This window comes from Haematobia irritans, chromosome 1 (assembly GCF_050003625.1).
Source record: "Haematobia irritans isolate KBUSLIRL chromosome 1, ASM5000362v1, whole genome shotgun sequence".
Lineage (NCBI taxonomy): Eukaryota > Metazoa > Arthropoda > Insecta > Diptera > Muscidae > Haematobia > Haematobia irritans.
In genome coordinates, this window is record NC_134397.1 from 109336011 (window position 1) to 109357162 (window position 21152).

The 21152-nt window shown below is 30.8% G+C and overlaps 1 long non-coding RNA gene across 1 annotated transcript; it reads right to left on the minus strand.

The window, feature by feature from the left end:
* Positions 1-421: 421 nt before the first annotated feature.
* LOC142221657 (uncharacterized) lies at positions 422-14517 on the minus strand. The gene is made up of 3 exons (XR_012718172.1): positions 14337-14517; positions 7470-8076; positions 422-650 (listed from the first exon to the last, which is right to left on the minus strand). It is a non-coding gene; the product is annotated as an uncharacterized LOC142221657 (long non-coding RNA).
* Between the last annotated feature and the right edge of the window lie 6635 nt (positions 14518-21152).

Here is a 21152-nt window from a genome sequence, read left to right on the forward strand (position 1 = left end):
GGCGCCCAACAACATGGGACTGCTTTTCTGAATTTATATTGCGATATCCAATAAACAATTCATGTTAGCTACCCATATCCACCAAACTGCAAAAAAAAATTTAATTACAATAGCCCAAATCTTGGAGTACGAAATATTTCTTCAAACGGTGTCCCGGAAGGCATTCCATTGCCATGCCTGTGTAGCAACGTTTTGTTTTAAACTATTTTGGACCCTAAGTTTTCCAGCTGAATCAAATCACATCATTTTATGGACAAGAATCATGTTTAAAAAGGCTACATAGCTAAAAAAATTACATTTGTTCTTGTTCTAAAAATGGTAGGAAATGAGTCAGAAGGTTTACCACCCAAATACATTTTTGTTACAGTGTTCCGATTTACGATACTTACCATAAGACCCAAGAGAATTCACCTTAGACATCTTTGTTTAAATCTGACCAAATTTTATGAGATTTTTTTATTGAAAAAAAAAACTTATATAAATTTCCAACTACATCGATTTTGATATCTTAGATTAATAATTTTAAAAAACTACCTTAAAACTAATTAATAAAAGATATTTATTAATTTAGACAAACTGCCAGTTACATATTGATCCGTTACAAATTTCAGCCAGAATGAATATCGTTGTTACGCTTATCTGAAAAGAAACTAAAATCAACATTTAATAATTGTCTAACTTATTGTTTTTTTTTGCGTTTAGTTAATTGTATAGTAGAGAATAGAATTAAACACTACTAATACATTCATAAATAACTTTTTATATATTTTGTTTAACTAACAAAAAAATAATATAATAAAACCATTATTTGCTTTTATATCTGTATACATATACAACCTTCGAATTTGAATTTTTCTCATTGGATTTTTTTAAATTATTCGTTACCGGCATTTGATCTGTAATATCATCATTAAACCTTTTGTTTACTTCCTTCTAAAGACAAAGTAGGATTCGTTTTTTATACCCTCCATCATAGGATGGGGGTATATTAACTTTGTCATTCCGTTTGTAACACATCGAAATATTGCTCTAAGACCCCATAAAGTATATATATTCTGGGTCGTGGTGAAATTCTGAGTCGATCTAAGCATGTCCGTCCGTCCGTCCGTCTGTTGAAATCACGCTAACTTCCGAACGAAACAAGCTATCGACTTGAAACTTGGCACAAGTAGTTGTTATCGATGTAGGTCGGATGGTATTGAAAATGGGCCATATCGGTCCACTTTTACGTATAGCCCCCATATAAAGGGACCCTCAGATTTGGCTTGTGGAGCCTCTAACAGAAGCATATTTCATCCGATCCGGCTGAAATTTGGTATATGGTGTTGGTATACGGTCTCCAACAACCATGCAAAAATTGGTCCACATCGGTCCATAATTATATATAGCCCCCATATAAACCGATCCCCAGATTTGGCTTGCGGAGCCTCAAAGAGAAGCAAATTTCATCCGATCCGGCTGAAATTTGGTACATGATGTTGGTATATGGTCTCTAACAACCATGCAAAAATTGGTCCACATCGGTCCATAATTATATATAGACCCCATATAAACCGATCTCCAGATTTGACTTGCGAAGCCTCAAAGAGAAGCAAATTGCATCCGATCCGGCTGAAATTTGGTACATGGTATTGGTATATGATCTCTAACAACCGTGCAAAAATTGGTCCACATCGGTCCATAATTATATATAGCGCCCATATAAACCGATATCCAGATTTGACTTGCGAAGTCTCCAAGAGAAGCAAAGTTCATCCAATCCTGTTGTAATTTGGAACATGGTGTTAGTATATGATCTTTAACAACCGTGGCAGAATTGGTCCATATCGGTCCATAATTATATATAGCCCCCATATAAAACGTTCTCCAGATTTGACCTCCGGAGCCTCTTGGTGGAGCAAAATTCATCCGATCCGGTTCAAATTAAGAACGTGGTGTTAGTATATGGTCGCTAACAACCATACCAAAATTGGTCCAATCACACAAAAATTGGTCCATATCGGTTCATAATCATGGTTGCCACTAGAGCCAAAAATAATCTACCAAAATTTTATTTCTATAGAAAATTTTGTCAAAAATTTTATTTCTAGAGAAAATTTTGTCAAAATTTTATTCGGTTCATAATAAAATTTTCATCATTGTCAGAATTTTATTTCTATAGAAAATTTTGTCAAAATTTTATTTCTATAGAAAATTTTGTTCAAATTTTATTCGGTTCATAATCATGGTTGCCACTCGAGCCAAAAATAATCTACCACGATTTTATTTCTATAGAAAATTTTGTCAAAAGTTTATTTCTATAGAAAATTTTGTTAAAATTTTATTTCTGTAGAAATTTTTGTCAAAATTTTTATTTCTATAGAAAATTTTGTGAAAATTTTATTTCTATAGAAAATTTTGTTAAAATTTTATTTCTGTAGAAAATTTTGTAAAAATTTTATGTCTACTTTGTCAAACTGAATTATATACGTATTGGATCGATCTTTTTTGATTTATTATATACCACGTATGGACTTACATACAATTTAGAAAATGGTGTTAGGAGGTTTTAAGATACCTTGCCATCGGCAAGCGTTACCGCAACTTAAGTAATTCGATTCTGGATGGCAGTGTTTAGAAGAAGTTTCTACGCAATCCATGATGGAGGGTACATAAGCTTCGGCCTGGCCGAACTTACGGCCGTATATACTTGTTTCTTTATAAAACTTCATACTATAATCATGCCAGTTAGAGCAGGATCTAGATCGTCGATTCGTATTGCTGAGAGGAACAGACAGAATAATAACACAGAAATAGCAGGTAATAATTGTACATAATAGAAAATTCGAATACGGCCAACAACGATACGGCAGATTCAATTTCACCTAATCCAAATCGTACTGTAATAGAATCCAATCAGAATAATATCACACCATTAGTGTCAATTCCTATACAACCACAATTAGGACCACATACTTCATCCACACCTGGATCATTAGATTCTATAACTACTCCAGAATACAGCAGCCTCACCGCACAGGGAATACACAGGGAATTTCCCAGGATATCTCAACAAAATCGGAGACAGCATTTACCCATTTTAGAGGAGGAGGGGCCGTCGAATAGAGAGCCTGTTAGCGATCAATTGAGGTTACACAATTACATTGACGCGTCTGTTGGAGTGGCACAGGCAAGTATTATGAGGTCTATAGAACAAACTTTGTCCGAAATGATTCCGAGGGCGATCAGGAATTCTCTTGATGGGCAAGAGACACTGTATTCACGAATAGTAGACACATTAGCAATGGATCCATGCGATATGGGCCGCAACGAGACGATTATGTATCACTAAATGATTATACACCACGACAATGGTATCCTAATCCTTCTCAATATCAGGCAAACCAACCTTTTCACAACGATAATAGTAATCAAAGATTTCAACAAACTAATAACGACCGGGGCACTTGTCCGAATGTTCAATTTCCCAACAATTACAATCACACCCAAAATTTTACGATGGGCTATAAACCAATCACACCGATGCAATTGCAAAAGTGGGGATTAAGGTTTGATGGCTCATCGAAATCTGTGAGTGTAGAAGATTTTGTCTTTAGAGCCGAGGCTCTTAGAATTGATTATAATTGTCCTTGGGATATACCATAAAAGGTTTTCATCAATTGTTGTCCGGTAAGGCATATGACTGGTTGTGGGAATTCCGGCAACAAAAGCCATATTGTCAATGGCCACAATTGAAGTATCACTTCATTAAAAAATTTCGTAATTTCGAAAGCGATTTTGCAATTCAACGAAAAATCATGGAAAGGCGACAGATGCATTCTGAGACCTCTGATATTTTCATTTCTGAGATCACGAAATTGAGAAACCAGATGCGATTCCCTATTCAGGAATATGAGCTCGTTAGTGTAATCAAGGATAATCTTAAAGAAGGACTCATACAATTAATTTATCCCAAGCAAATCGAGACAATTGACGAATTGATAGAGGAGTGCAGAAAGGCTGAGAGGACAATTGCAAAACGTATATCGCTTCGTATTCCAACACAGCACCAGAATTACAGAAGAGTAAATGAGTTGCATGCAGATTGTGTACCTGTTGATGATACATATGAAGTGGAGGCCATTAACCATAATTATAAACAACTCGTCTGTTGGAATTGTAAGGATACTGGCCATTCTTCCATCGATTGCCTTGTTGAACAACGAGCAATATTTTGCTACAAATGTGGGTTCGACGGTGTCACATCACCCAAGTGTCCTCGCTGCTCGGAAAACAAAGCAAAGAACATGGTGACAGCTGGGCCCACATGTTCGAACAGACAAATGGCTCAGTAGACAACGATCTCTCATATGACAATACAATAGGCCAGGTAACAAAGGACAGTAGCCATAATGTCGATACGGCCAATAAAATTGGCAGACAGACGAACTTTGACAATTTGAAAATAGCACATACACAGGATTTACAGACGATACAAAAGGAATGTACCTGCTCACCAAACCGGCCACAGATGCTAACATTATGCCATATGAACAACGGCTTGAGCGTTATAAAAAAATACGCTCAGAAATTTTTAAAGATTTTGTGAGCAAGAACATTTCTAAGGCAAGAAAAGGCTATGAGCGAAGAAAAAAAAGAGAGAAAGGAAATTGCATCGGCTTGCTTGGGTAACTAGAATGATATACGCCCATACATGGACGTGAAACTAAATGGACACGAGTTCAAAGGCCTAATGGACAGTGGCGCTTCAATCAGTTGTCTAGGAAACTCTTGTTTGCAAAATATTAGAAAGATAAAGGCTAATTTAATAGATTTCAAATCTAAAATTCGAACAGCTGATGGTAAGGAATGTGGAAATAAGTGTAGGGAAATGTTTTTCTACTTAGTGCCGAATCGAAAACAGGAATTGATCCTAGGGTATGACTTTTGGAATGAACTTGGAATAAGAATTTGCTATGACGATATGATAGACGAAATTGATTTGAGGTCTGATGAAGACCCAAAAGTACATGAATTGACGGACAGACAGAAACTTGTGTTAGATGAGGTGAAACGTTCTTTCCGTTGTTACACTGAGTATGGGCTTGGTAAAACAAATATTGAGAAACACGTCATTGACATAGGAAATGCAATTCCTAAGAAAATGAGGTATTTCCCAGTAAGCCCAGCTGTGCAAAAATTGATGTACGACGAACTTGACAGGACGTTAGAGCTAGATGTAATAGAATTAGCGGATAATGCTGAGTGGAATAATCGTGTTACTCTCGTGGTGAAGCCAGGTAAAAATCGACTTTGCTTGGACGCCCGAGAGTTGAACAAGGTTACACGCAAGGACGCATATCCGCTGCCTAACATCGATGGTTTGCTATCAAGATTGGGCGACACACATTTTATTTCAGCGATTGATCTAAAGGATGCATTTTGGCAAATTCCTCTGGAGGAATCGAGCCGTCCATTGACTGCATTCACAGTACAAGGCCGTCCACATTACCCGTTTAAAGTGATGCCTTTTGGACTGTGTAATGCAGCTCAACGAATGTGCCGCCTGATGGATAAAGTAATTCCTCCAGAGTTGAAAGACCGAGTGTTTGTATACCTGGACGATCTACTTGTCGTGTCACCCAATTTTGATACGCATATGGAAATGTTAAGCACAGTTGGACATCGATTAACAATGGCTGGACTTATAATCAACATGGAGAAATCGAAATTTTGTCATAAAGAGCTCAAGTACTTGGGGTATATAGTAGGTGGAGGCAAATTGAAGACTGACGTTCAAAAAGTCGAAGCGATAATCAATATTCGGCCACCAAAAATGTCAGAAAAATTTTAGGGACCGTCGGTTGGTACCGTAGATTTATCCATGGATTTTCTACATTAATAGCTCCATTAACCGACACCCTAAAAAATCTACTAAATTCGTTTTGACACCAGAGGCATTAGAAGCATTCGAGAAACTAAAGTCTCGATTAGTATCAAGTCCTGTATCAATAAGCCCTAATTTCTCTAAACCCTTCTACGTACAATGCGATGCGTTTAATGTAGGAGTTGGTGCCGTTCTCTTTCAGAAGGATGACGATAGTGAAGAGCATCCCATAGAATATTTTTCCAAAAAATTGAATTCGGCCCAACGTAACTACTCGACGACAGAGAAGGAATGCCTGTCAGTAATTTTAGTCATTGAACGTTTCAGGCAGTACGGAGTTTACGGTCATTACTGACCACTCCAGTTTACAGTGGCTGATGCGACAAAAAGACCTGAATGGACGATTGGCACGCTGGAGTTTGAAACTCCAGGGATATAAGTTCGGTATAGAACATAGAAAAGGGATGAAAAACGTGGTACCTGACATGCTATCACGGCTTGATATGGAAGAAATCGAGGTGAAACAGAATGGCCTTATAGATTTTGACTCTGCCGAATTTCAATGTAACGAATATGTACAATTAATTGACACAATTCAGCAAAATAAAGATCGACTACCTGATCTGAAAGTGGCAGATGGTGTGGTGTACAAGCGAATAAAATTCAATAATGACGAGACTGAGAACGAAGATGATTGTTGGCGAATTTGGCTACCTGATAGATTGACGGATGAGGTAATTAGAAAATCCCATGAGGTTAATACATCTCATGGTGGGGTAGCAAAAACGCTACATGATGTGCGACATTTTTTTACTGGCCATCCATGACAACGCAAAATAGAAATTTTATAATGAAATGTGGTACTTGTAAGGAAATTAAACATCCTAGGCAAGCATTAAGACCACTTATGGGCAAGGAAACAGTAACATATAGGCCATATCAAAAAATTTTTATAGATTTCTTGGGACCTTATCCACGCTCACGGTCTGGCAAGAATATTATTTGTGATTCTGAGAGCTATGCCAAAGGCTACAGTGAAATTAGTAAATAGATTTCTTATTGAGGAAATATTTCACAAGTTCGGTTTGCCCGAAATTATCCATTCAGATAATGGAAAGCAATTTATTTCAGAATGTTAAGTAAGAAATGTTAAAAATATTTGGTATACGTCATATGAAGACACCTATACATTCACCCCAATCGAACGCAAGTGAGAGGGTGAATCAAATACAAATTCTACCTAAATCAGCACGGATGCAGCTGGTTACAAACAAAATTAAGGCAAAACTTCATGACGCATATACACGAAATCAGAATACGTATAATAAACGCGCAAGAGTTATACGATATAAGCCTGGACAAGAAGTGTATAGGAAAAATTTTGTCCAGAGCAATTTTGCTAAGGGTATTAACGCGAAATTGTGCAAACAATGGTTAAAATGTAGAATAAGGCGGCCTGTAGGAAATTGTCAGTACGAAATAGAGAATCTGAACGGAAAATTGATCGGAGTGATCCAGGCACAGCATTTAAAACAGTGAACGAAACCTAAAGTATAACCGAATTTGCTACAGAGCTAATTATAACACTGAAAATGATTCTCACCCAGAGATGATGGCAGGTATTGTTGTTGTAATCAATGACATCATACAGCATAAAGGAATTGTCGTTATAGTCATTCAAGTGGTACAACATACAGGAAAGATCCGAAAACAATATTCATGATTTTCCTGAGGAAATAGAAAAGAAATACATTAGATACTATCAGAACATTTTTACCTGTAAAGAGAAAAAGAAACTATTAGTGAATGTAGGAAAACCGAAACTCAAAGTGTACTCATTTTTTTTAATATCCAATTAGATTCTTGTTCCAGGTAGTAGACAACGTTCGTTTCAAAGCGAGATCACACGGACAAGAATTCATCGATGTATTTATGGCCTTCTATAGACAAGTACCACAGTGTTCATTTATCTCATAGCAAAGGGATGTTTTCCTCATTTGAATTATATGGACGTCATAACATTTGTCTGCTCTTAAACGCATGCATTTGTTAATCCTTCTAATGTAGTCGCCACTCAACGCATTATCATAGAGATTATGCCAAATAAGCCCACATATTATTCAATTGCAGTTACATTATATGCCACAACAAGGGCCACAGAAAAACATTCCCACTCGAGAATATCCAATGCGATGTTACATGAAATGCACCTGTACGATGAAAAAAGGATTGTTTAACAATTTGTTTCCTAAAATGTTTATGAAATATTCGAATGTTTCTTTTATACCTACACTGAAAAAACAGTGAACCCTTTTCCATTGCAAAATGAACTAAACTGTAGTAATATTGACCATGATTTAGCCCTTAAGATTTTTTCAACTTGTCTAGTTTATAATTCTCTTAAATTTTAGTTAATCTATAACATTGTATTTTAGTTCATTTTTACAACACAATAAGATTTATATACCCCTACCAAGTTAAAAGGTCAGTATTATTTCGGTTTACCTGCTTATTTTTTGGGAAACCCGATAATAAAAAGTGGTTAACAGTCTCTTTAAAATGTCGACGACTAAACTATTTTTAAATCAATCATTCCACAGTACAGAGAAATTAAATAATTAAAGGAACAACAACCCGTTTTACTAATATGAAAATTTTCATACATTAAAATTCAACTTTCTTTAAGCAAATGTACTTTATTATAAAAACTTATGATGAAAGTTCGTAATACAATGTTTTTGTGAATAAAAATTATGACCACGTGGAACAAGAATGTAGTTTATTTTAACTCGCTATTTGGACATTTTGACTTTTCCTTAGTTTTTTATTCATCGTTAGTATATTCACATATCTTGCTGAAAAAAATGGAAGGAATAATGAAAATTGTTAAAAATTAACATGTAATAAAATATAATTTTTAATCTCTTTAAATTAGCTTGTAACTTACCATATTTGGGGGCATTTTATTAAATGGTGTAAGGAATTCAACTTTTCTTAGATAAAGGTACCTCATAAAGTTTGTACCTGAAACAATTAGAGAAATAATGAATTAAGTAATATATTAACTCATAAAACTGTGTTGTTATCGATGTGAAGCACATAATACAATAAATATTCTTGTCAAAAGAAAGCCAAAGTTTTAATATAAAACTTACCAATTCTCTATTAAATTGTACGCTGAGGTTAAAAAGTTATCGAAATTCATTTGGGGATACTCTGAAATTAAATATTTATTTCTTACATTAAATAGAAAACATTAAATTGGTTTCCAAAAAATCTAATTAAAGAAATAATATGCATAAAAAAACTAAATATTCTGGTTAAAAGAATGTTAAAGAAAGCTTACCAATTCATAAAAATGTTTCCAAATTGTTATTCTGAAATCAAATATTTGTTTTTTACAATAAAAATATTAAATTTGTTTCCAAAAATATTTGATTATTGTAATACTAAAATAAGGTATTAAAAACATGTAATTTTGATAATAAAAAGGTCATACAGATTTAAATATTCTAGTGAAAAGAAAGCCAAATTTTAAAAGAAAACTTACCACTTCTCTATTAAATTATACGCTGAGGAGGAATATAAAAATATGCCCGAATCCATCTTGGGGTTGCTCTGAAATTAAATATTTTTTTTAACAACAAAGAAAAACATTAAACTATAATTAGCAAATAATGATATAAATAGAAAATATCCTTTTTAAAAGAAAACCACATTTTAAAAAGAATACTTACCAATTTATGATTAAACTATATGCTGAGGTGTAACAAAAATTTTCCAAAAATATTTGATTAAGGTAATACTAAAATAAGGTATTAAAACCTGTAATTTTTGACAATAAAAATGTCATTAAAACGTAAATATTCTAGTGAGAAGAAAGCCAATTTTTAAAAGAAAACTTACCACTTCTCTATTAAATTATACGCTGAGCAGAAATATAAAAATTTGCCCGAATCCATCCATGAAATTTGTTAAAAAATAATAATAATAATAATTAGCAAATAATAATATACACACTCAAAAAAAAAGTGAACTCACTATTTCACTAAAGCCAATTTAACTATATTTTAGTTCATGAAATTATTATATTTGGAGAAAGTTTCATTTACTCTAATAATTTTTTGCGTACGTTAGTTAAATGAACTAAAATACGGGAAAAAATTATACACAAATGAAGTAAAAAGTTTTACTAAATTCGTACTTCTCACAAAAATAGTTCATTATTTCTTTAAATTTGTAAATTTTACTACAACAGTGTCCATCATGAACTTCGTATGTCACTAAAGACATTCTTGCAATTTTGAACTCCAATTTTTTCCTTCAAACTGCAAAATTTTCTTTAAAAAGTGAAAAAAATTATTTATGTCTAATAAATTTTCTTGAATTTGTCGAAAAATATTTACTTATTTTTGTGATATCGGTGTGATGCCAGCGCTTGTAATACTATTTAGTTAAAAGAAAACCACATTGAAAAAGAACTCTTACATATTTATCATTAAACCATACGCTGAGGTGTAACAAACAATTTTCCAAATTCATCTGGAGTTACTCTGAAATTGAATATTTATTTTTTACATTGAATAGTAAAAATTAAATTAGATAAAACAATTTCAATATACTTTCCATTTCAGCATTTTTTTCCTAAATATTGATCATTCTTAATAATTTTTTTCTAAGCTACCGATCACCATCGTACATCTCATCGCTAAAATATTAATAACTTTCATTTCAAAGTTCTAATAAACAAACACCAATATATGTCTAAAACCCCAAAATATTCCATACCTTTATATTCCCTTGTTACATACTTGCTAAAAAGATGCAACAGCCCACGCCAACGGCAACTATATAACTGAAGCATGCCAAACAAAACCAAAACATTCCTACAACAACAAAAACACATGTGCCTTCATTGAAAACAACACCTCATCCAGACAAATAAACCATTCGCCAATAATAAACACACACACAAACCACTGAAAGAACAAAAACAACCCCACGCTCAGATATACACAACATCCCCATCACTCGCTACCATTTCTCATTATTGCATTGCATGTTCTCACTCTCAAAAAAAATACAAGTAACATCATCTTTACATTAAACATATTCCACTTTGACGAGAAAGATCTCTGTACTATGCATTAGTTCATCGCATCTGTCCACAATTTACTCTAAAAACAATACTCTTAAATGCATATCAGTATAAGAACGATGAAACGTTTAACTTAAAATTAGCAAAAACTTCATGAAGTGATATCTACCCATTTTTGACGAAAATGTCTATAAATTTAATTACATGTGAACTAAAAATATTTCATTGGGAAATTTTTTACCAACAATTATTAACCATAGTAATTTTCCGTAAGAATTTGCTATCCACTTTCAAGTTCATTTTTCGTAAAAAAATATTTTCTCATACAAAAAAATCTTATGGTAAATTGCACTTATTATTTAGGAAATACTTTACATTTCACAAGTAGTTTTATAGCATGACAAACGAATTTTTAACTACCAGTTAAGAAATTTTTTAAGGAAATTTCCATCGTATTTTGTAGGCCATGAACTAAACGATTGCTACTTAGAATTTGTAAAATTTCCTTTCGAGTAGTTAATTTTCCTTGAAGATACGAAAAATGAACTAAAATTCTGGAAAATTCTTGTAATAAATTATTGTAAAAATCTTCTTAAATTTACGAGACACTTTTTTTTCTGTGTATGCGTTGATGTCGTTGGGGATGTTTTTGTTCACATCACTTATGTTTTTGAGTACAACAAAACAAACACAAACAGATATACACACAGAAAAAAAAAATGTCTCGTAAATTTAAGGAGATTTTTATAATAATTTATTACAAACATTTTCCAGAATATTAGTTCATTTTTCGTATCTTCAACGAAAATTAACTACTCGAAAGGAAATTTTACAAATTCTAAGTAGCAATCGTTTAGTTCATGGCCTACAAAATACGATGGAAATTTCCTTAAAAAATTTCTTAACTGGTAGTTAAAAATTCGTTTGTCATGCTATAAAACTACTTGTGAAATGTAAAGTATTTCCTAAATAATAAGTGCAATTTACCATAAGATTTTTTTGTATGAGAAAATATTTTTTTACGAAAAATGAACTTGAAAGTGGATAGCAAATTCTTACGGAAAATTACTATGGTTAATAATTGTTGGTAAAAAATTTCCCAATGAAATATTTTTAGTTCACATGTAATTAAATTTATAGACATTTTCGTCAAAAATGGGTAGATATCACTTCATGAAGTTTTTGCTAATTTTAAGTTAAACGTTTCATCGTTCTTATACTGATATGCATTTAAGAGTATTGTTTTTAGAGTAAATTGTGGACAGATGCGATGAACTAATGCATAGTACAGAGATCTTTCTCGTCAAAGTGGAATATGTTTAATGTAAAGATGATGTTACTTGTATTTTTTTTGAGAGTGAGAACATGCAATGCAATAATGAGAAATGGTAGCGAGTGATGGGGATGTTGTGTATATCTGAGAGTGGGGTTGTTTTTATTTTTGTTGCTTCAGTGGTTTGTGTGTGTGTGTTTATTCCCGAATGGTTTATTTGTCTGGATGAGGTGTTGTTTTCAATGAAGGCACATGTGTTTTTGTTGTTGTAGAAATGTTTTGGTTTTGCTTGGTTTTGTTTGGAATGCTTCAGTTGTATAGTTGGCGTTGGCGTGGGCTGTTGCACCTTTTTAGCAAGTATGTAACAAGGGAATATAAAGGTATGGAATATTTTGGTTTTTTGAGACATATATTGGGGTTTGTTTATTAAAACTTTTGAATGAAAGTTATTATTATTTTAGCGATGAGGTGTACAATGGCGAAGGGATGAACGGTAGCTTAGAAAAAAGTTATTAAGAACGTTCAATATTTAGGACAAAAATGCTGAAATGGAAAGTATATTGAAATTGTTTTATCTAATTTAATTTTTATTATTCAATGTAAAAAATAAATATTCAATTTCAGAGTAACTCCACATGAATTTGGAAAATTGTTTGTTACACCTCAGCGTATAGTTTAATCATAAATAGGTAAGTGTTCTTTTTTCAATGTGGGTTTCTTTTAAAAAATAATATTCTTTATGTATATTATTATTTCCTAATTATTATTATTATATTTTTTTTAACCAGTTTCACGTTTTTCTTTGTTGTAAAAAAATATTTAAAAATTTAAGTTTTTTTTTAAAAATTGGCTTTCTTTTCACTGGAATATTTACGTTTTGAATACCTTTTTATTATCAAACTTACAGGTTTTTAAACCTTATTTTAGTATTACTTTAATCAAATATTTTTGGAAACCAATTTAATATTTTTAATGTAAAAAACAAATATTTAATTTCAGAATAACAATTTGGAAACATTTTTATGAATTGGTAAGCTTTCTTTAACATTCTTTTAACCAGAATATTTACTTTTTTTATGCATATTATTTCTTTATGTTTTTTTATTTAATGTAAAAAATAAATATTTAATTTCAGAGTAACCCCAAATGAATTTCGATAACTTTTTAACCTCAGCGTACAATGTAATAGGGAATTGGTAAGTTTTATATTAAAACTTTGGCTTTCTTTTAACAATAATATTTATTGTATTATGTCCTTCATATCGATAACAACACAATTTTTTGAGTTGATATATTACTTAATTCATTATTTCTCTAATTGTTTCAGGTACAAACTTTATGAGGTACGTTTATCTAAGAAAAGTTGAATTCCTTACACCATTTAATAAAATGCCCCCAAAAAGGGTATGTTACAAGCTAATTTAAAGAGCTAAAAAATTATATTTTATTACATGTTAATTTTTAACAATTTTCATTATTCCTTCCGTTTTTTTTTTCAGCAAGATATGTGAAAAATATACTTACGATGAATAAAAAACTAAGGAAAAGTAAAAATATCAAAAAAAGCGAGTTAAAATAAACTACTTTCTTGTTCCACGTTGTCATAATTTTTATTCACAAAAACATTGTATTAAGAACTTTCATCATAAGTTTTTATAATAAAGTACTTTTGCTTAAAGAAAGATTTATTTTATTGTATGAACATTTTCATAATAGTAAAACAGTTTGTTGTTCCTTTAATTATTTAATTTCTCTGTACTGTGGAATGATTGATTTCAAAATAGTTTAGTCTAGTTTAGTTTAGTTTAGACATTTTAAAGAGACTGTTAACCAATTTTTATTATCGGGGTTCCCAAAAATAAGCAAGTAAACCAAAATAATACTGACTTTTTAACTTGGTAGGGGTATATAAATCTTATGGTGTTGTAAAAATGAACTAAAATACAATGTTATAGATTAACTAAAATTTAAGAGAATTATAAACTAGACAAGTTGAAAAAAATCTTAAGGGCTAAATCATGGTCAATATTACTACAGTTTAGTTCATTTTGCAATGGAAAAGGGTTCACTGTTTTTTCAGTGCAGGAAGCCAAACACACCAATATCAAAATTTTCCATCACAGACAATGTACTACTATTTTATTTTTTTATTTTGCCCAACTATTTATACTTCACGGGCTCCGTAGAAATACTTGGCTTTGTGACAGACACCTCGTTGAACATTTAATAATATATTTTGTTGTCTTCATTGCAAATTTAAGCTGAATGACGATGTTTACATTTGAAGATGATTATTCACAATGACTTGATGCCATAGTTTTGCGTTGCCACCTAAATAAATACTAAATTAGGTACTACCAACTCTGCAAGGAGTACAAAGTGATGTCGACTTAGTAGTCATAATTAAGCCAGATATCGGAATATGGTTTGAGCCTGCTTTTCCGAGTTTAGACACAGAGCAGAGAACATCGACATTTATAAATCCACATTGTGTATTTGTGTTAATGTCTTAAAAAGTGTGATTTTTTTGTGGGGACCGTTCAATACTTTAGGAAAATCTATTGAAAACATTTTTTTATAACATGGAGACAGGAAAGAATACAATTTTAATTTATTGCCCGAATTTGTAATTTGAGCCAGTTAGTTATGAGAATGTTACTAAATTAAAACATATTGACTTAAGATAAAAGAAAATTTTAAATTTTGAGCATTGCGTGAACATAGAATGGAATTTTTATGAAGTATGATATGTATTAAAACACCAAATCAAGCCACTATTAAATGTTTCATTACTAATACATATGAAAATGAACACTTAGTGAAAACAATTGCTCTCTTCATTGAATCTGAATAAAATATAGTAAAGGTGTTAATATTTTTTGGTAGATGTTTTAATATATATATATTATTTCATAAAAAGTTTCCATTTATATATTTCGACGAAATAAGTAACATTTTTTTTGTCGGAATTCCATTAGGGCCAACCGCGAGCTAGAGCCACCTATTGTTACTTACACCCAAAAAATTTTGTTACTCATAATAGCAAAAATGTTTACTAAAACAGCAGATTTTGTTTGCTGAAAAAAGGACAGCGGTAGCATGTAGTTGTTTCAGCAAACATTCGTTAGTTGAAACAGCAAACATTTTTTACAGCTAAGGGTAGGTACTATGTTCGGTTTTCGAGTTGAAAACCACTTTATTTTCGCGATTACTTTTCCTTAAATAACCAAAATTATAAATGAAAACAAACTTATTCCTGTAAAGTGTTGCCGAAATCTAGAGGAACAAGAAACTACGCATCAATTGAGTTAATTTGTCTGCTTAAAGGTAAGTACTATGTTCGCTTTTCGAGTTGAAATTTTCGCGGTTACTTTATTAAAACAGTTCAATATGAAGCAGATAAATTAATTCAATTCATGCGCAGTTTCTTGTTCCCCTAGATTTCGGCAAGACTTTACAGGAATATTTTGGTTTTAATTTATAATTTTGATTATTTCAGGAAAAGTAATCGCGAAAATAAAGTGATTTTCAACTCGAAAACCGAACATAGTACCCACCTTTATATTGAACTGTTTTAATAAAGTAACCACGAAAATTTCAACGCGAAAAGCGAACATAGTACTTACCTTAAAATAGCAAACAAATGCTGCTGAATTAGCAATCTTGTGAAATAGCATACTGCGTTAGTTGAAATAGCTAACATTTTTACTGCTATACCAACTACAAATGTTTGTTGTCCCAGCAACAAAATTTGTCGTTTTTAACGATATGTTGAAATGAAACCCGTAAATCATTTAACACAATAACTTCTACATTTATTAAATGTGTGAAATAAATTGAATTCCATCGAAGTATTGGAAGTTGAGTTGAAGTGTTGTACAAGATTTATTTACGTTTATTTTTCTTTTTGGCCTTATACACGCGGATAAAACGTAACAATCTGTAATGAAAAGAAGTTGGAAAAAGCAATTAGTAACTACACCAGTTTACACTACAATTTACATTTGATTAGATGTTGCTTTTTATGTATTTTCATCAAGTGAATTCGAAAATTAAGGTTAAAAATTTTTTAATGAAACAGTTTTTGAGATATACTTATATATATTTTTGTCCTTTTTCATTAGAAAAATCATTTCTCGAGTTAAAAATGTACGATTATATCGAACAAATGTGGATCTGTGATAAGTTAAGTGGTTCAAAATATATTTAAAAAAGGGCACATTTTCAAAAAATATGCTTATAACTTTGTCATTTTTCTTCTAATCTTATTCTTACGTTAAAGTATCACCTTTACGAGCATAAAGAAAAACCGGACGTTATTTCACTTTTCCACCGGCACAGAATCACTGTAAAACATGATGAAAATGTGCTCAATTTTTATCGATATATTTAGAACCACTTAACTTTTCACAGATTCAACGATATAAGCGGACATTTCTAGCTTGAGATATGATTCTCGCGTCTAGTAAAAAACTAAAAATGTAAGTATATCTCAAAACGTGTTGCATATAAAAATTTAACTTCTATATTCGAATTCAGGAGATGAAAATACATAAAAAAATCACCTCACATCAAATATACTTGACAAAAATTTTATTTTGTAAACTATTTTTATTTATAGGTATTGTATTGAACGACGTCATCAAAGTTCAAATAGGTACTTTTAGCAAAAATTAAAATGGTTAAAACTAAAAGCATACATTATTCTCTTAAGGCCGTATTTAGTAAAATAGCAAGGTTGTAATGTTATCCTGGTTTTAATACTCACATTTAAGGTGCCAATTGTGAAACATTCGGGTGCAGTTTAGGTTAGCTATAGTGCCAGCCCGTTATTTTAGGCCCACTTTGACTATTCAGTCCCTTATGATACAGCAGTGTTGAACTTCTCTCTTGTCACTGAGTGAGGAAGCTCAAAGACAAGGAATCTCCTTTTAATAGCCGAGCCTGAACACCATTTCCCATTGCGATGAAAAATTTAGAGTAGGTTTGACACTCAGAAATGTCACCAACATTCCAAAGGGAGTAATCCACCGTTGCAAAACTTTATAATGTTTAGTCGAAACTAGGATTGAATCCATAACCGTTTGTATGCAATTTTCCAATCTAAAAATTATAAAAACAAAAGGTCTTTCAAAGGAATACAATATTATACAATTCAATACTTACCAAACAACACAAAATAATTTTTCTATTTTCCCGGCTTGTCTCGTGTTTTCGTTTAAAAGTGATGCTTTGACGACGTTGACATTTGTCAAAACCAACATTGGGTCTGTTCGCGTACTTTTCTAGCGATAATTATCCAATAAAACTAGCGAAAGAGTAAATGTGCATTTTACTCTCTTTGCTTAAAATTGCTGAAAAGTACGCGAATGCAATCCAGTAACTAGAGAAAAGTAATTGTGAAGAATTAGCGGCTAAACTCGAACCCACCTTAAAATGTAAATTACTAAAAAGTGTTGCTTGTTCACAAATGTTATTGCATAATCAAAAAATACTAATTGTTTTTAACGTTTGAAGTTTTATAATGTGTACCAGTTTACTATTGTCCATTTGACTGGAGAGACTTTATAATTTTATTCGGATCAGCAGAAAATTTCAGCAAACTACTTACTTTTCTGCAGTATGTGTGCGGTTCCAAAATAACAGATTGTTTGCTGTTTTAGCAAAAAATCTGCTAAAACAGCAGCATTTTGTTTGCTGAAAAACAGCAGACAGCGTTTGCTATTAACAGCAGACTTTTTTCTATGAGTGTACAAAACACGTGTTAGGTTCCACATGGTGAGCTTTTGGTGTGGGGAACGGGAGATGCCAACCATCGTGGTAAATACGTTGCCACTCCAATAACAAAGATAACGAATACAACCATTTGAAAAATGAAAATATTCGGAAGGCTGTAAATTAGAAGCCCAAGCCTCCAAGCATCCCGTCCAAAGGTACCACGTGAGTCATAAACCTAACCTATACATGTCTATGTCCATCAACTAAATTAACACTAACAACTGTAGCAAAACTTTCAAAATAATGTGTCAATTGATGTCTCTAATAAAAAAAAATGTGAAGAAGCATCCCACAATAATTTGTCCGAATAATAATCTCACAAAACGAAAACAGAAAAAGGGCTAAAGTCAAACTTAGCTAAAGTCTAAACTATTTGCTAAACGTATTTATTTGAAATAAAAAGAATTGGAAAACCACACAGAAACAAATAAAAAAATCTTTATTAGAATATATATTAATTATACCAAATATGATAATGAAATCTAAAAAGTAAAACAAGAATATTGACCAAATCAAAAAAATCATCAAAATTATGGTTGACTTTGTATGTATTATAAAAAAATTGTTATTAAATAATTGAAACTATGCATTAGATAAAAGCCAGATAGAAAATATTCATTACAAGCAAAATTTGTTAATAATAATCAATATTTTTGAAGAATTTTCAAAATTACATTAAAATAAAACAATATATAAAATAGCATGCATGAATAAAATAACTATTAAACTAATGATAAAGAGCAACAAGCAAATATCGAAATATATATGTATAACACAGAATATTCTATGTGAAAAGATGTTAAATTGAATGTTAATATAATAATAAATGTTATCATATTGTTATGTATGAATAAATTACAAAACAGAAAAAAAATTAAAGTTCTAAAGTGATCGTAATATAAAAATATTCATTATTATGAGCAAAACTGCTAATAATAATCTATATTTTTTGATTTATTTTTCAGAAAATATTTATAAAAACTATAAAAAGTGCATATATATGGTATATAAATAATTATATATTAAACAAATAATAAAATAACACTAATAAAATATTCAATTGATAATTCCACTTTATAAAAAAAAAATACAATTAATAAATAAACATAAAATACGAAATAAAATGAATAAATAAAAATTTAAATAAATAAATTAATATTAAAAATAAAAGCAATAGAATAGTAATAAACATTTTTTTATACGTATATGTATACTTAATATATAAATATATGTATATCAAATAAATCCAGAATCTCATTTAATATATTCATATATATATACACTGAAAAAACAGTGAACCCTTTTCCATTGCAAAATGAACTAAACTGTAGTAATATTAACCATGATTTAGCCCTTAAGATTTTTTTCAACTTGTCTAGTTTATAATTTTCTTAAATTTTAGTTCATCTATAACATTGTAGTTTAGTTCATTTTTACAACACCATAAGATTTATATACCCCTACCAAGTTAAAAAGTCAGTATTATTTTGGTTTACTTGCTTATTTTGTGGGAAATCCGATAATAAATATTGGTTAACAGTCTCTTTAAAATATCGACGACTAAACTATTTTTAAATCAATCATTCCACAGTACAGAGAAATTAAATAATTAAAGGAACAACAAACCGTTTTACTATTATGAAAATTTTCATACATTAAAATTAAACTTTCTTTAAGCAAAAGTACTTTATTATAAAAACTTATGCTGAAAGTTCTTAATACAATGTTTTTTGTGAATAAAAATTATGACCACGTGGAACAGAGATTTGAACCCGCTGTTTGGACATTTTGACTTATCCTTTTTTTATTCATCGTAGGTAGTTTTTTCACATATCTTGCTGGAAAAAATGGAAACAAAAATGAAAATTGTTAAAAATTAACACCATGTAATGAAATATAATTTTTAATTTTTCATTTTAGCTTGTAACTTACCATATTTGGGGGCGTTTTATCAAATGGTGTAAGGAATTCAACTTTTCTTTGGAAAGCGTATCTCATAAAATTTGTACCTGAAACAATTAGAGAAATAATGAAGTATTCTATATAAAGTCATAAAAATGTGTTATCGATGTCAAGGATATAATAAAATAAATATTCTAGTTGAAAGAAAGCCAAATTTTTAATATAAAACTTACCGATTCTCTATTAAATTGTACGCTGAGGGGAAATATAAAAAGTTGTCCAAATTTATTTGGGTTACTCTGAAATTAAATATTTATTTTTTACATTAAATAAAATTATTAAATAGGTTTTCAAAAAATCTAATGAAAAAAATAATAATATGCATTAAAAAAACCAAATATTCTTGATTACCCTAGACAGTCATCATTCGTCAAAATGACGACACGTAATTTCATTTTCGATTTAAAATGCATTTTAGTCTATTGGGAAATGGTAAATTTAAGTTACCACACCCAGAAAAAAGTGACCCCTTCTTTAAGTTAAAATGAACTCATTGTGAAGAAAGTTGAACTTCGTATAGCGCCAAAGACATTTTTATTTGTTTGAACGATGTGATTTTCGTAGAAATTAGGAATAATGCATTCCATATATTAGTTAACATTTCCTATGTTTATATACCACTATACTACAGAATGAAAAAATTTAACTAATTTGAATTCATGTATGGAATGATTTTATTGAAATTTTTTCATTCATTTCGACAAATCTTACATATTTGTGGTAAAACTTTTACTTCATAATTAGAACTGCTTACCTTCGTTTTTAAATACAATTTTATTTATTTCTATAAGCAATTTTATCTTCAATAAAAGACATGTTTTATTAATATATTGAATATATTTATTAAGAATCAACAGCATCGAATCTCTTTGAAATATTAGTTTATTATTCCACTATTTCCAATTTCCGTGTGATATTATCAACTGTAAAACGCACTTTTTCTTCTTCTTGTACTTTTCACATTTAATAAGTTGCTGCCTAACGATTTTGTCCTCCTTTTACAATTTCAATACCTACAAATATAAAAACTCATAAAACATTTTTGTTGCAAAAGGTTAGCGTCACTGAATATTACCTGATAATTGAAGATTCCAAAATGAAGACAAATGAAAGGGTTGTTATTCTGCTGGTGTTTTCTTTCTTTATACACTATCACGAACATTGATAGATTTATT